This window comes from Stegodyphus dumicola, chromosome 5, assembly GCF_044657685.1.
Source record: "Stegodyphus dumicola isolate Sdum_Otavi_A_Nest chromosome 5, ASM4465768v1".
In the NCBI taxonomy this organism is placed as follows: Eukaryota; Metazoa; Arthropoda; class Arachnida; order Araneae; family Eresidae; genus Stegodyphus; species Stegodyphus dumicola.
This window is the reverse complement of record NC_140772.1, coordinates 10,876,086-10,890,857: the sequence shown is the minus strand read 5'-3', so window position 1 is coordinate 10,890,857 and position 14,772 is coordinate 10,876,086. Positions and strand designations below refer to the sequence as shown.

Genomic DNA, 14,772 nt, shown 5'->3' with positions numbered 1-14,772 from the left:
TGGATAAATCCAAGAGCTTGGTTAACTGGAAATTTGTTTAATAACAGATTTGTGCGAAAAGACATTTTCATCTGTAACAGCAGTTAAAACTCGGTACAGGTCTCGGCTTAAATGAAAGTAGATCATCGTCTCGCAGTGAGATCACTAGAACCAAAAATCCACAAAGTGATTTCAAACAAACAGGAAAAAATACCACACTAAATATGTGTAATACCTAAATTAATCTAAATTTTTCATCTTTAAAAAATAATTACAGTATAAATTTCCTATTTTTAATGGCTGCATTTCAAAATAAATTTTTCTGATTACTATTATATAAATGTATTAACCATTTTTTTTTCAAATTCATGTAATCCGCCAATGAGAAATTACACATTTAGTCGTCCATGAAGTTCTAAAGTTTGGCAACCACTGCCTAGATTACATAAAGCTCTGGTAATAATCGAACGCATCACGGAGACAGTACTGAGAGAACGTTCCTACGAAACTTGTCTAGTAATACCTGGATGACATTATTTTCGTCGGGAGAAGTTAAGTGCATTTAGGTTAGGTTAGGTTATTTAATTACGGCAAAGCCTCGAGGGCTATCTGCCTCAGAGGAGGGATGCCTTTGTGGAGGGCTTTCTAAGGGAAACTGGCTCGTATACACGTTACACATGGAGAAAACCACGAAAACACTCATGCAGCCAGCCCGTTCGCGGGATTCGAACCTCGGACCGAACTACCAGTGTTCAGCGACTTTACCGTTCGGCCGCTGGTGGGCTGAAGTGCATTTAGAAAACCTTAGAAAGATGCTTCATAAACTGAAAGGAACCAATCTAAAGTTAAGTGTCACTAAATGCACACTATTCAGGCAGGAAGTGACTTACCTTGGACATGTGGTCTCTGCCGAAGGTGAACCTACGAATTCAGAAAAGGGGCCTGTAGTTAAAGATTGGAGACGGCTGGGAAATGCCCATTAGCTGAGAAGTTTCTTGGTGTTTTTGACGTTATACAGGGTATCTGTGAAGGACTTTTCTTGCGTCACAAGATACCTTCAGAAGCTGACTGGAGGCATGCAAAAATTCTTGTGGAAGAAGGAAAATGAGGATGCATTTGGAAAGCTAAATGAAGATTTGACATCAGGGAGAATCCTTACCTATCCTCAGCTAAACAAACCATTTATTCTTCTCACAGATGCGAGGAGCTAGAGACTCGCTGCTGTTTTGTCCCAAGAAATTATCATTGAATACTGGAGTAAGTGCCAATGTAAACATGGGAGGAATTACTAAGTCACAGTGAAAGATTTGCTCACCATGATTAAAATCTTACAATATCCTGTTCACCATCTGTGCAGCAGAAAATTCCTGCATCCAAACGTCAAAGTTGCGAATTTAACATCGTGTGACCTAAATCAATGGAGTGAAGCGTCACTCTTGTTACAAAGCAAAGATTCGAAACATAACGCGAAAACATTTGGCAGCCAAACGCAGTATGAACACTTTTAATTAAAGACAATTTGTTACCTAGAAAGCAAATAATGAGCTAATCTATGTTCCAGACCACCACTTTGCTTTAAAGAAACAAAGCAGTTTCAATAAAAAAAAATGCGTCTTTCGGATGTGTTATTAAAACAAATAACTTAAAATTTTTATATACGGCAAGGGATTATGAAAAAACTAGTGATGAGCAATTTTTTGTATTATATTTGATTATAAGTTTTACTTCTTCAAATCAAAATTTACGTCGAAAAATTCAATTTCACATTCTTCTTCCAAAATAAAAAAACGTGATTTAAAAATAATTTTATCTGGTTTTTCATACACCAAACAGTGTAATTTTGCTTGTCTTTCGTTATATATTAACAAATTAATTAAATTTCTTTCATAGTATATATTTATATACATATACAAAAATTAAAATTTAAAGCATTTATTGTCGAAGCCTTCATGAATATGCTCCACTGTTCGAAGAGCTGGTAAGTTATACAGTATTTGTTTTCCGAATTCAAACTTTTTATCAATATTGGTATTTAGTTTTCGATGGAAAACATTCCATATGTTCAAGCGACTTAAGTTCGTATAATTTGATAACGAAGACAGGTCTACTAGGTCTGTAATTTTGAGGGTTTTAATTGCATTGACCAGGTTTCCATTAGGTAATATTAATTCACGTTTCTGAATTTTTGGAAAATAGTAATGTAGTTTATTCGCAATGAACATTATTACGGAAATAATAATGCTAATTGCTAATTTTTACATAAAGTTGATTAGCAGTTATCATTATCATTGGAACAGACAAATTTATAGGGAATGTCTTTGATCATACAATTGGAGGTAGAGTCCAGTCAAGGTGCATTTCTAGGCTCGTGTTTAACAATACAATTTCTAACCCCAAAAAGAGAAGATACTATTATTACCTCTATTATTGTTTTGGTGTTTTGTTAATTTTTAGATTGGTTATTTTGGTTTGGGTTGACTGCAGAAACGGAATTTGGTGTGGGTTTTCCGGCGACTCCTTTCTGTCCTTATTTGATTTGATACTAAACGAAATGTGATACACTGGCACTTATCAAAATGAATGAAGCTTCTCATAAATTAAAAGTTGTTTGAAATTTCTATCATTTGCTAAATTTTAAGAGTAAGTTAAGGGTACAAAAAACAATGATATACTTCGAGATCTCAAATAAATTAAATTAAAAATTCATAATTAAAAAATATATTAATTAGTAAAAGTTGGATTGTTCTAGATGACATAGTTATACTTTTATTCAGTGCGTCGGCTTTTACATGAGGCTTGCAACGAATATTTACTTCATGGGGTAATAAAAAGCTATCGAACTTGAGAAAATTTATAAATAAACCCGAAGGTAATCGTATCTTAAGACGCTGCTTAACAGATAAAATAAAGACCAGAAGAACAGAATAGAAGTAAACAAATAGTAGCAATTATCATGATCTTTCTGTCCTAGATTTTTTGAAATTTCCTGTTATTTATAAATGCAATTAATACTATTTTACTTCATTTCATGTTGATAACATACGACTGAGTCCACCTATATGTCTTTCAGATCTGTTCTCAAAACTAAACTAAATATCTGCCTACAAGGAATTTCTTAGAGAAATTAAAGGATTTTGAGAGGAACTTTAGTTTGTGGGTTAGTTTTGTGAAATAAAGACACATTTCACCATTTTCAACTTTAGAATACCTAGAAACTTATATTATTATTGGAAACTTATATTATACTAGAAACTTATATTATTATTGGAGAAGAATTATGCAATGGCGTATGTTCGCATCTCAAAATTCTGGGGTCACAATTTAAGACTTCTTTTCCGAAATGCAAATATATACTAATTTTCGTGGATTCCTAATTCTTTTCATTATGATTTTTAAAGTGAAGCTTATATTTATCGAAAATCATTTTTATTATTATGGTAACAGTATTTGTTTAATTTTAATCCCATTCATTACATGAAATTTCACAGAACAAAAAAAATTTGTTGCTTCCATTAATTTCCATTTCTCTGTATTTTTGCTGTCAGAACTAGGATACAGACAGTCTAACAGCATTTATTGCCTCTTAAAGAAGGCAATCCAGTCAGTTCTCAAGATGTCTGAGAATCAAAGAAGTATACATATTTGGAATAATGGTATATTATTAAATTTTATTATTTCGAGAATTGTATTACACATGCGCACATGAGGTTTATTTTTTTTATCATTTATTTTTCCGCAGGCAAACTTTGACACACCAGTTAAGATGCAATAGAACCTGCATCTGATATCTGGCTTGCATTGACTGCTACATTTTAATCCTTTCTTTATCGATAATATATTGTTAAGGCCTATCCTCCGATTCTCAAGTATAGTCGCTTCCAAGCTGCAAGAATAGATTCCAAGGCTGTTGAAAGATATTCAGTCTGGATGAAATAATGCAAGTGAGTATAAAAATTACGGAAAGTGTTGTCTTTCCTTGATTCTTAAGTAAGAGACTTAAACAGTGCTTATTTTATCATAGTTTATAACACATGAATGGTACCTGAGAGTAATATTTCTAAAAGCTAACGTAATAAACGTATGAGCCGATAAATATCCATTCATCTAACGTTCTCTCAACTTTATACATGCCTTTTCAAAACTAAGTCTTGATTATGGTTTTTGTAAGCAACTGACAATATAATTGGTTTCCCATTAACGCTTCATGAGTTATAGTTTCCTCCAACAGGTACAATATCTGTTTACAGCTTGCAGTTTTCATAAAACGGTGCTGTACTATGCTGGATTCTTTCATTAGTATAGAAACAAAGCTATTTGGTAAGTGTAACTACTGCCTTTCAGGGATGTGGCAGCTTTCCATCAGATGAAAAGCTCATTCTTATTATTACCTTGGAATAAAGCACAAACTTTTTAAAGTGTTTTACGTGTACAGCTGAACTTGAGGAAATGCATTTAGCCTCGTGCGCAAAACTCTATTTAAGCATATAATTAGCTAACGAAAAATAATTTATAGGAGAGGATTCTAAAATACGTTACAGAAACGTAAAGAGATATAGGTTAAAACAAAATAAGAGTATTAATAGAAGGTTTAGGCGAAAATGTCATGTCGGGATGACAAAGGCTGCATTTGAGAACTATTAGCTTAATACCGCCCTCAAACGTAAATCGTAGTTACTTCTACATGCGAAGTGTACTGCACAAAATATTCCAAAGTCAGCCGCTAAACATAAAAATGGCAAAGCAGGGTATTTCCAAAGAGTAATTTAATTTTAACATGTAGAGCAATATTTAAACTTTTATATCCCATTTGCATAAGACGAAACTGGCTGACAAAATTTCATAACAATTTTTTCATAATAAACTCAAGATTGGATGTTTTTTTTTAAACGCATTCGAAATGAACTGTAAAAAAAATCTGTAAAGTTACTAAGAAAACTCATGGAAACTGGGATGCCATGGGTTATTTGAGTAACAGAAACAGGTGTTTTCTTTGTAACATTTCAAGAGTTTTGCCTGTAATGGTTACAGATCTTTTTCTTGTAATATCACAGCATATAGTTATGTAAGTAGAACATATTTTTCTCATGTAAATTCCCAAACGATATATCTGTAATGGTTACAGATTATTTGCGTGTAATATTACAGCAAATAATTATGTAAAAAGAACATGTTTTTCTCATGTAAAATCCCAAACGATATATCTGTAATGGTTACAGATTATTTGCGTGTAATATTACAGCAAATAATTATGCAGAAAGAACATGTTTTTCTCATGTAAAATCTCAACAGATATATCTGTAACCGTTACAGGTTATTTACTTGTATTATTATAGAAAGTTATTATGTGAGTAGAAGATACTTTTCTTACGTAAAATTCCAATGGTTGTATCTGTAAAGGTTTCAGATTATTTCCTTCTAATATCCCATTAAGTAATTATGTGTGTAGAATATATTTTTCATAGATAATAGTAAAGGATATGTTTATAAAAGTAGTAGATTTTTTTTGTCTAAAATGATGCTTATTATAATAAAATATATTGAAATCAAGATGTTTTGAGTAAAACAATATCTTCATGTGTATATCATTATACAGATATATGCAAGTGAAGCATAATAGTTTGGCTTTTTGAATTAGTCAATTTGACCTCAGAATAGCATTAATTTAAAAGATGTGCTTTCAACAGCAATGTTCTTTTTTCAAAAAGTAACATTAGTCTGTTGCAGAGTATTTTTGTTTTATGAAGAGAAACTTATGTCTGATATTATTGAAAGGCCTTTCATATTATCATTTTGATTAATTTAAAAGTTCAAATTGATATGCTACTCCTTATATTTGCCCTGTAAAATAGCTGAAAAAAATAGTATGTTTTATTTGCATGTTAGTGTCAGTTAATAAGATATGTTCTAGAACTTTCTTTTTAGTAATTTTAGCTAAAATAGACACATGTTGCTTTAGATTTAACTTATATGAGTAAACGTGTTGCATGTTGATATGATCATATTATTACAGTAAAAGACATTTTGTGAAATATTTCTATGAAGAACTCAGAACAGCTGTTCTTCATATTTCAAAAATATATTCTCTCCTTCTAAAAAATGACATTTTCAGTAAATTAAAGAATTCAACATAGCAATGAACTTCATTTTGTTACTACAAAGAATTCAAATTTTGTTCATACGCTTGAATTACAACGTCTAACTAATTTTTTTATTCTTATCTGCACTCAGTGTTTGTCAACAGTCTGCTATTGTTTGAAATAATGCATAACTTTTTTACTTACCTTCAAATAATTTCCTTTGCATTAACAGATAGAAGTCTTTCATTAAAAACCTAATGTCATGCTTTTTGAATAAGCATAAAACTTTGCCAACTGACCTTAATTTTTAAAGCCTTGTTTCCCTTAAAATTCTTAATACAATTATGCCTTTAAGAAATTTATTTCTAAAATTAATACTTCAGTTTAGCTTAAAATTTAATGCATTTTAATTTTACCTATAATTTTATACAAACATAATATGTAATAAATCTAAGCTTAATATTTAGCATTTCGAAAGTGATACTAAATAAGTATTCCTAAATATTATAAATTTCGAGATTCGCATACAAAATTGTGAAATAAACATGTGACAACAGAAAACAAACTTTATGCTCTCTCTATATTACAGAATGTTAATTAAGAAGTTTATTGAATTTATAATTTTATTGTGAAACACTATGAAGCAAATAATATACAAATTAAAATACAGAAGTAAAAATAATTTATTACTTAATTCATAAACTTTACATAAAACCTGAAAAAAAGAATTAATTAAAAAATAACATAATTTAATAAACATTTCATAAAAATTCGTTTCGACTGCTTGGAAAAAATGAATGGTTTTTCTCCTCTTTGTAAACCATGTCTCCTAAATAACGAAAAAAACATTTCTTTTAAAATCATAATCATGCTCTTAAAAAGCTTATAAAAATTATTTTAATAGATGTTTTAAACATGTGCTTATATAACACTTTTAATCATATTTCTTTATAATATCTTAATTAATTAAGAACAGCTTAAATTCTTTAAGAAATTGGATTACAGTGAACCGTCTCATTACGACAAGCTACCTCAGTCAATCACTTTTTAAATTTAATCAGCATCCCTCATAAAATAACTAATTAGTAAACATAACTTCGCTAGGATGCCCACTATCATTTAAAGAACAAAATTTTCAGGAATCACGTAGCTTAGAGAAGGTTCATTGTACAAAAACAGCCAATATTCAAATATTTTCATAAATGAAGCCACCATAGTTATTAAATATAATATACAGTATACTTATATTCAGAATTCAGAACTTGAATAAATTTCTCGAACTGTTTTAGCATTCGAAAAATATTATATTTATTACCTTAAATTTCTAAAACAATATTACATATTCGTCCAAAGGAATCACTGGGACTCGGACAACATTTTCCCTCTAGCTTTCTTTTAGCACAGGATTCTGAATATGTTTTAAAGATTTAGGTAATGTTTGTCTTCCTTAAGGCGCTCACAAAACAAGTTACCCTAAATGTTTTGTCCGCATAGTGGTCATTTTCATCTTACTAACTGATTTGCTAGTGGATTTTGGATGCATGGCCTATCATTGATGAAACAACAATAGTGAACAGCTTCAAGAAAATGGGGATATCTAATGCTTTTGATGCCATATTCCCACTTATTTTTACTAATTTTATCTTCCGAAAATTAAGAGGGAAAAATTAAACGAATAATTTAATTTCCAAAGGACACAGTCACAGTAGGAATATAACAAATGAAAAGTAATCATGGATAAACTACTACTATCACAATATTATTTATTTAAAAGAAACCTCTATTTCAATAAGAATACACATAATTGCAACATCTAATAAGTTATCTCATTTCTTCTTTATAATTTGAACTTCTGTCATTCTCATTGTTGTTCTTGCAAATCCTTAGGCCTCAGATCATACATAAATAATTAGAGAAGGTTGTGGTCCGATGCTTGCTAGGGTGAACATTCAGATGATATGGCAAAATTGCACAGTGAATGGCAGTTGGTATTTGCTTTCACTATCATAGATCATTGTTTGTATTAGGCTGACATAATATTCAACAGTTAGAAGAGAAAGATTCAACGGGGCCTTAAGTGTGCAAAAGTTTGCCTTTGTTAGTATGACGAAAACAATCATTATGTTGATAAATCCATTTTAAAATCTTGGAATATTCATTTTCTGAATGCATTAAAAGGAGGAAAATTATGTAAATATTTTTTTTTTAATTTTCAGAATCTGGTTCTAAAGCTGGGTGGGGTGGAATATGCAACGCAATACGATAATTCTGAAGATCATTGCTCGTGGCAGAACAAACTAAACGGTGATAACTTGCATGCTGTAGAAAAAGACACAAATTGCAGTTCCAGATGCATTAAATGCTTTGAGGTCTAGGGAGTAGCAGTGGGCAATACTAAGAGTGAAATTCAATGTATAGGGAAGTAGGAATGAAAATTACTTTTATTAGATAACTTAAATGGTTATGTTACTAAGCGTTCTTATTGGAATGTAGGTTTCTTTTAAATAATAATACTATGATAGTTACCAGTAGTTCATTCATGAATATTTTTGATTGGTTATGATCTTATTGTAATCACATCCTTCAAAATTAAATTGATTGCTTAATTTCCCCTTTGATTTTCATACTATAATAATATAAAAGGAGGAAAATAGTCTGGAAGTAAACATAACTCCTCTTTCTCTCTATATATATAGACATGTATCTTCGTGTGCAACTAAGCAAAAAAAATGTGACTTTTTCTTCTTTAAAAAAATTGTGTAAATAAATAGAATTAAGTTCATTTCAAAGACTTATGACACATGAAATATACATGATCAAAATAAATTAGAAAATTAAGTTCAAATAAATTTTAAGCTAAATTACGTGTTGCAATGTAAGTTGCAATAATTCAGTTGTAATAATTAATACTAACAAAACCAAACATCATATTCCCATTCTGCAAAGTATAAAAATTCTTCTGCAAAACTGAAAGAATGACCAACACTTTGGCTTATTTGATAACTTTCAAATTCACTCCTTTGTTTGAATTTAGAATTTATAACTTTAATTTTCCACAGAAATTTGTTTTTGATTTAAAAAAATTTCACTGGCATAATTTCATTCACTTCAGCATATATTAATAGATGCAGAAGGTTTTTGTACCTTACATAATTTTAAATCTTATGTAAACTAACGTAATTAATATCAAAATCAAAACATAGATCAGAAACAGCATAAAATTTAATTAATAATTACTACTAGTGTCACACAAAATGCTATGAAATTAATTAATAAAATAAGAATGAGATAAAATATATAGAATTAATATTCCACATGTGTGAAGTTTGGAAGTTTCACGTTAAATATTTTTTTTAATTAAGTATTTTTAAAAATGACCCCTTAAAGCATAGGACCTTTCGTAATTAGAACTTGCAAATCTGCTTCGCTAGTCTTTCATAACATTGCTTTTCTTTTATTAACAAGAAATATTGCATTCAGTTATTTAATTTAAGATATCAAAAATAATGCTACTGAAAGGCATGAATACTTACTTAAATTTGAAATTAATTTGGTTGACTTAAAATAATATTTAAAAAAAATAAATCTTCATATATAGGTCTAAAAATCAGACCTTATTAATTTTCTTTTATTTTAACGATATCTGAATTCTGCCTTAGTTTGGACTAGTAAATCAATGGGCAATTAAATACCAAGCTATAAGAGAACTAATGTAGTTTACAAATGCACTGAATTTTATTTCCGGTATTAACTTTCAAAGAAAGTAAAATTTTCTGCATATTTGCATCATTTGGATTGATAGAATATGGCAAAGCATGCAAAGGCTATCAACCTAAAGGAAAGTATATATTCATAGGCGGTTTTGTAAGGAAAAGTAGCTTGCATTTCCATTTATTCATGTGTATATATATATATATATTGTTAATGCTAAAATCAATGCTTCATTAAAAATTCATTATTATTTTATTTTTAATACAACATACAGATACAGAATTGTTTTAAATTCTAATAAGCAATAATAATTTATTTTTAAGAAAACTTATTTTATGATTTATATATTATATTACATGAATAAGAGAAACATTTGTCAAGAAATGTATCAAACTTGTATTAGCAGATTCATGCTATCCTAGTAACAAGACTATCATACTTCAAAACTGTATTAAAACTGGGCAAAATAAAATCAACATAAATTCTACATTAAATGTTTAAAAACTTATAAGTATGCTATGGTAGTTATATATACAATATAATATATGTTGTCATTTATAAAATATTAATGAAATGATATTTTTGGAAATAATGCACAAAATTTTAGTTTTGTTTTATAATTAATTTAACGAATTGTTAGAAAAATATTTTAGGTCATTTCCATTTTTCCCCTGTTGATATTGGTATATTAAAATATATGGAATAATTAAGTTGCATCTAGTTAGTAAAATAAAACATTACGAAAAGTATGATACGGCATATTTTTAATCAATATAATTACTTCATACAATACAATTACAATACTTCAATACAATTACAATACAATTCAATACAATTACTTCTTAATTATAGAAGCCCCAAACAGGCTTACATTTTGCTTTCTTTTTTGCACGTGGTGTGGCCGCCATTTTGTGATTGTAGGAGTTTCGGTGAGTACATTTTTGCAATTTTCAAGTTATGTTTATGTTTTGTACATTTAGATATTGTGCTTTGCTTGTCTGATTTCATGCATTTTGCTTACAAACGTTTTGTTTTCTATTCATTTCAGTGAGGGATTTTTCTGTGTTTTGTGTGTACTTTATTATTGCTCAGTTAATTTAGTTTGATTTTTGCACTGTTTATCATGCCTTCATCCGTTAATCGTTTCACTAAATTACGCCTGAAACGACAAAAATTCCTGAATCATCTTGACTTTTTACTTAAATGTAAATGTAAAAAATTGATCCCCAATTTTATTCAAATCAAATCTAATCAAAAACCTTCGAGTCGCGTTTCAAGAATTCTGTTAAATTGCAAGCTTGCCTTACTTCGGTCCGTGAAAAGGGATACACGTCAACAATTGTCCAAAATTGAACATGAACTCTATAAGCTTCATCTGGAACTCGCTAAATCATATCCAAAATTCACTGCCCTTGAACAAAAGTCATGGTCTAGAACGGAGAATGCAGTTAACCGTCATTAAAACACCCTTGCAGTTAAATTCGAAAAACTTCTTTTACAATCTTCCAGTTCAAGTAGTTCAAAAAATCTTCCCATTGTAAACATCAAGCCAATAGTTAATATTTCTAATGTTAGTCTTTCAGAAGAACAAGAGAGAATTTTAAAATATAATTTTAACTTCTCACAAACCTGTAAACCCTCGATTCCAAAGATTTTGGCTCCTATCGAAAAAGCTTTCAAGTTCAGTAAAGTTTCAGATTCACAGAAAGAAATGATTAGGCATCTTATCGCTCATAATGTGAAATTCAATAATAAACCTTTGAAACCAAATCTAACTGCGAGAGAAAGAGCTACAATGCGCGAGATTCATTCTAACCCGGATATTGTCATTTCAAAGGCCGACAAAGGTGGCCAGATAGTCGTCATGGATAAGAACACTTACATCGATGGTGTCACTAAACTCTTAAACGAAGGACCATATAATCCGATCCCTAAAATTCCTTCACCTTCGGACTTATCCAAAATAAAAACTGCGATCAAATCTTCGCAAATCATTTCAAGCAACTTAAAACATTCGCTTATCCCATCTGTTGCGAATTGTGCCAGATTATATGCTCTTCCCAAAATTCATAAAAGTGGTATTCCTTTCCGCCCTATTGTATCAAATTTAGGTACTGCCTCGTATCCATTAGCTAAATATTTAGTTTCTAGATTTTCCACTCTATTAGACAATAACATTTACACCATAAAAAATTCAATAGAGTTTGTAAAAAAGGTTAAAAACATTTCTCCTCGTAATTTACTCATGGTTTCTTTTGATGTAAAATCATTATTCACCAATGTCCCAGTGGAGGGTGCATTAAGATGTCTAGAAACCAGACTTCGCGAATTTCATTTCTCTTGCATCGAAATTGATGAGCTAATTTCTCTCACTCAACTCTGTTTGAAACAAACACATTTTGTTTTCCAAAATAAATATTACAAGCAAACTGAGGGATTAGCCATGGGAAGCCCCCTCAGTCCCATCCTGGCTGATATCTACATGCATTATTATGAATCAAAATTGTTTGAAACTTTAAACTTCCCGGCATGGTTCCGCTACGTAGACGATACTTTTACCCTGTTTGAAGGTAATAAAGATGATTTAAATAAAGTTCTTTCAACAATGAATTCTATTGATCCTGCTATTCAGTTCACTTTTGAACTTGAGACTTGCAATTCTCTTCCGTTTCTCGACATTCTGGTCACACGTAACACATCCAACTTCAGTACTACAGTTTACCGTAAACCTTCATCGGTTTGCCTTCCACCACACTTTAAATCATGTCATCCGACTAAACAAAAGTTAGCTTCATTTTATTCCTATGTTTTCCGTGCTCTTCAAGTTTGCTCCTCCAAATTAGCCCTTGATGAAGAACTAAATTATTTAAAAGCAATAGCTATTGACAGGGGCTTTTCACCCAACATTATTAATCAAGCAGTTAAAAAATTCTCATCTGAACACACTAAAAGCCACACTCTTATTTTAGGAGATTATAAAAATTCTGTTGTCATTCCCTTCTTTCCATCAATTAGCTATAAAGTTGCACATATTTTGCAGAAATTTAACTTTCGGGTTGTTTATTCTCCCATCAATAAAATTCCAACTTCTATACTCAAGGACCCCATTCCGGATATGAATTCCTGGGGTATTTATAGGATTCCTTGCCAGTGTGGTTTAATTTACATTAGCCAAACTAAGAGAGCCTTAAAATTTCGCGTCAAAGAACATGAGGCTTATGTTAGAAAAAAGGAAACACAGAAGTCTTCTGTTGCTCAACATTGTTGGTCCGAAAATCACACTTTCAATTTTTCTGCTGCCAAAATTATTCAAAAAACATCTTCCATTGGAGAACTGGATTTTCTAGAGGCATTTCACATTCATAAAAATCTTTCTGTTCTAGTTAACGATCCTAATTCCAATCCAAATTTGCCTTCGGCTTTTAGAGAAATTATGTTTTAGTTCTGGTTTCGCCAACAGATGGCGCCACTTGCTTATTCTTGTCCAGGCTTTCTTATCTTATCTAATCATTATTTCCTATCTTGTTCATTTGCGGTTTTGCAGCTGAAGTTGATGGTTCGGTAAAACCATCGAAACTAGTCCTGTGAAAATTTTGTAGGTATAACGCTGATTTTTGTTGTTTGACTTCTGAATTAGTATTTATTCGGCGTGTTATTGTGTCTTAATTATAATTACTTCATTTTGGAATTATAATATTTTCGTAAGAATTAATACCACTGAAAAAAATATTATTACACTAAAGGAATAAACGAGATTCTCGACCGCGTTGTTCAAGTTTTTGTAATTTTACTTCATAACACACTCGTACATAAACATATTAGACTGAATTATAAACCAGGTTTAACTAATTAGATAATCCTAGAAAAAGAATAAACTAAACCTAGTAAGCAAAAAAATATATACATTACATTCAGAATTCTAAATGTTTATATAAACGTTTCTCGCAAGGCCTGCCGGGAAAAAGATGTCAAACTTTCTTTGGTCAGACGATTGGAAAAGAACGCTAAAATGATTAGTTTTGTTTTCAACAACCACATTACCATTTCAATTATATACCACAAACAGTGATTAAATTTTGGAATAATTAGTTTTAAATAATAATAAGGGCAGTTGAAGGCGTAATTTATCGGATGAACAATGACAAAATACTACTATTAGATCTGCATTTGGAATAAATATTTTGCACTCTTTCAACTCATTAGACATTACGAACACTGATATTAATTAATCGCAAAGCTTATACGTTTGAATACTTACTCACTACATAAAACAGTGCAAAGTGCATGAGAATAATCTGCATAAAATGAACAAAAAATATTTCAAGTAGTAATTGTAAACATTTTCTTACTTACCTGCGCTATACAACCAACATGCATTCAGCCATGTTTTTTTCTGCAACTAGCTTTCAAACACTTTTCTCCTGATTGGCTAATTTCCAGTCAGTCACGTGATTCTTCCGCGCGGCTACTGAAACATTATCTGTAATGTTACAAGCAAATCTGCTGTTACCGCTACAGTTTGCTTTCAACCTGTTACCATTACAGGAAATTCTTCTGTAACTTTTTGATTTCTGAAACTTTACAAAACTTTTGCCTGTAAAGAGCGAACTTTTTTTTTACAGTGTGCTTGTTAGCAAAACTCGTACATAGTAGTAGATTGTACAAAGTAGATAATTGAACCGAGGACGATTATCCAATAGACAACAACGAAACGTTACACTTTAAAACATATTAACAGCCGTTATGAAACTTCTATTACTCTTGTTGGCCTAAATTTCCAGTGTGTGCTGCTAAAACAGCGAATAATTAAAATGTTTGTTTCTTATAAATTTATCACTCTTTCTTATTCAAGTATTATACCTTCCTTACATGTCATCATTCAAGTACCTTCCTTACGTTATAAGCTTTACTTTAATTTCGTTACAGTACTTAAGTTCTTATTTCAGTTCATATTGAGTTCTTTTGCAGATTTGTCGGAATTGTTTCCATGTGCTATTGCATATGT

At 30.5% G+C, this 14,772-nt stretch overlaps 1 long non-coding RNA gene across 1 annotated transcript; it reads right to left on the bottom strand.

Annotated features, from left to right (window-relative positions):
• Positions 1 to 6,721: 6,721 nt before the first annotated feature.
• On the bottom strand, positions 6,722 to 14,291 carry LOC146997045 (uncharacterized). The gene is made up of 2 exons (XR_015040992.1): positions 14,121 to 14,291; positions 6,722 to 6,885 (listed from the first exon to the last, which is right to left on the bottom strand). It is a non-coding gene; the product is annotated as an uncharacterized LOC146997045 (long non-coding RNA).
• Positions 14,292 to 14,772: the final 481 nt, after the last annotated feature.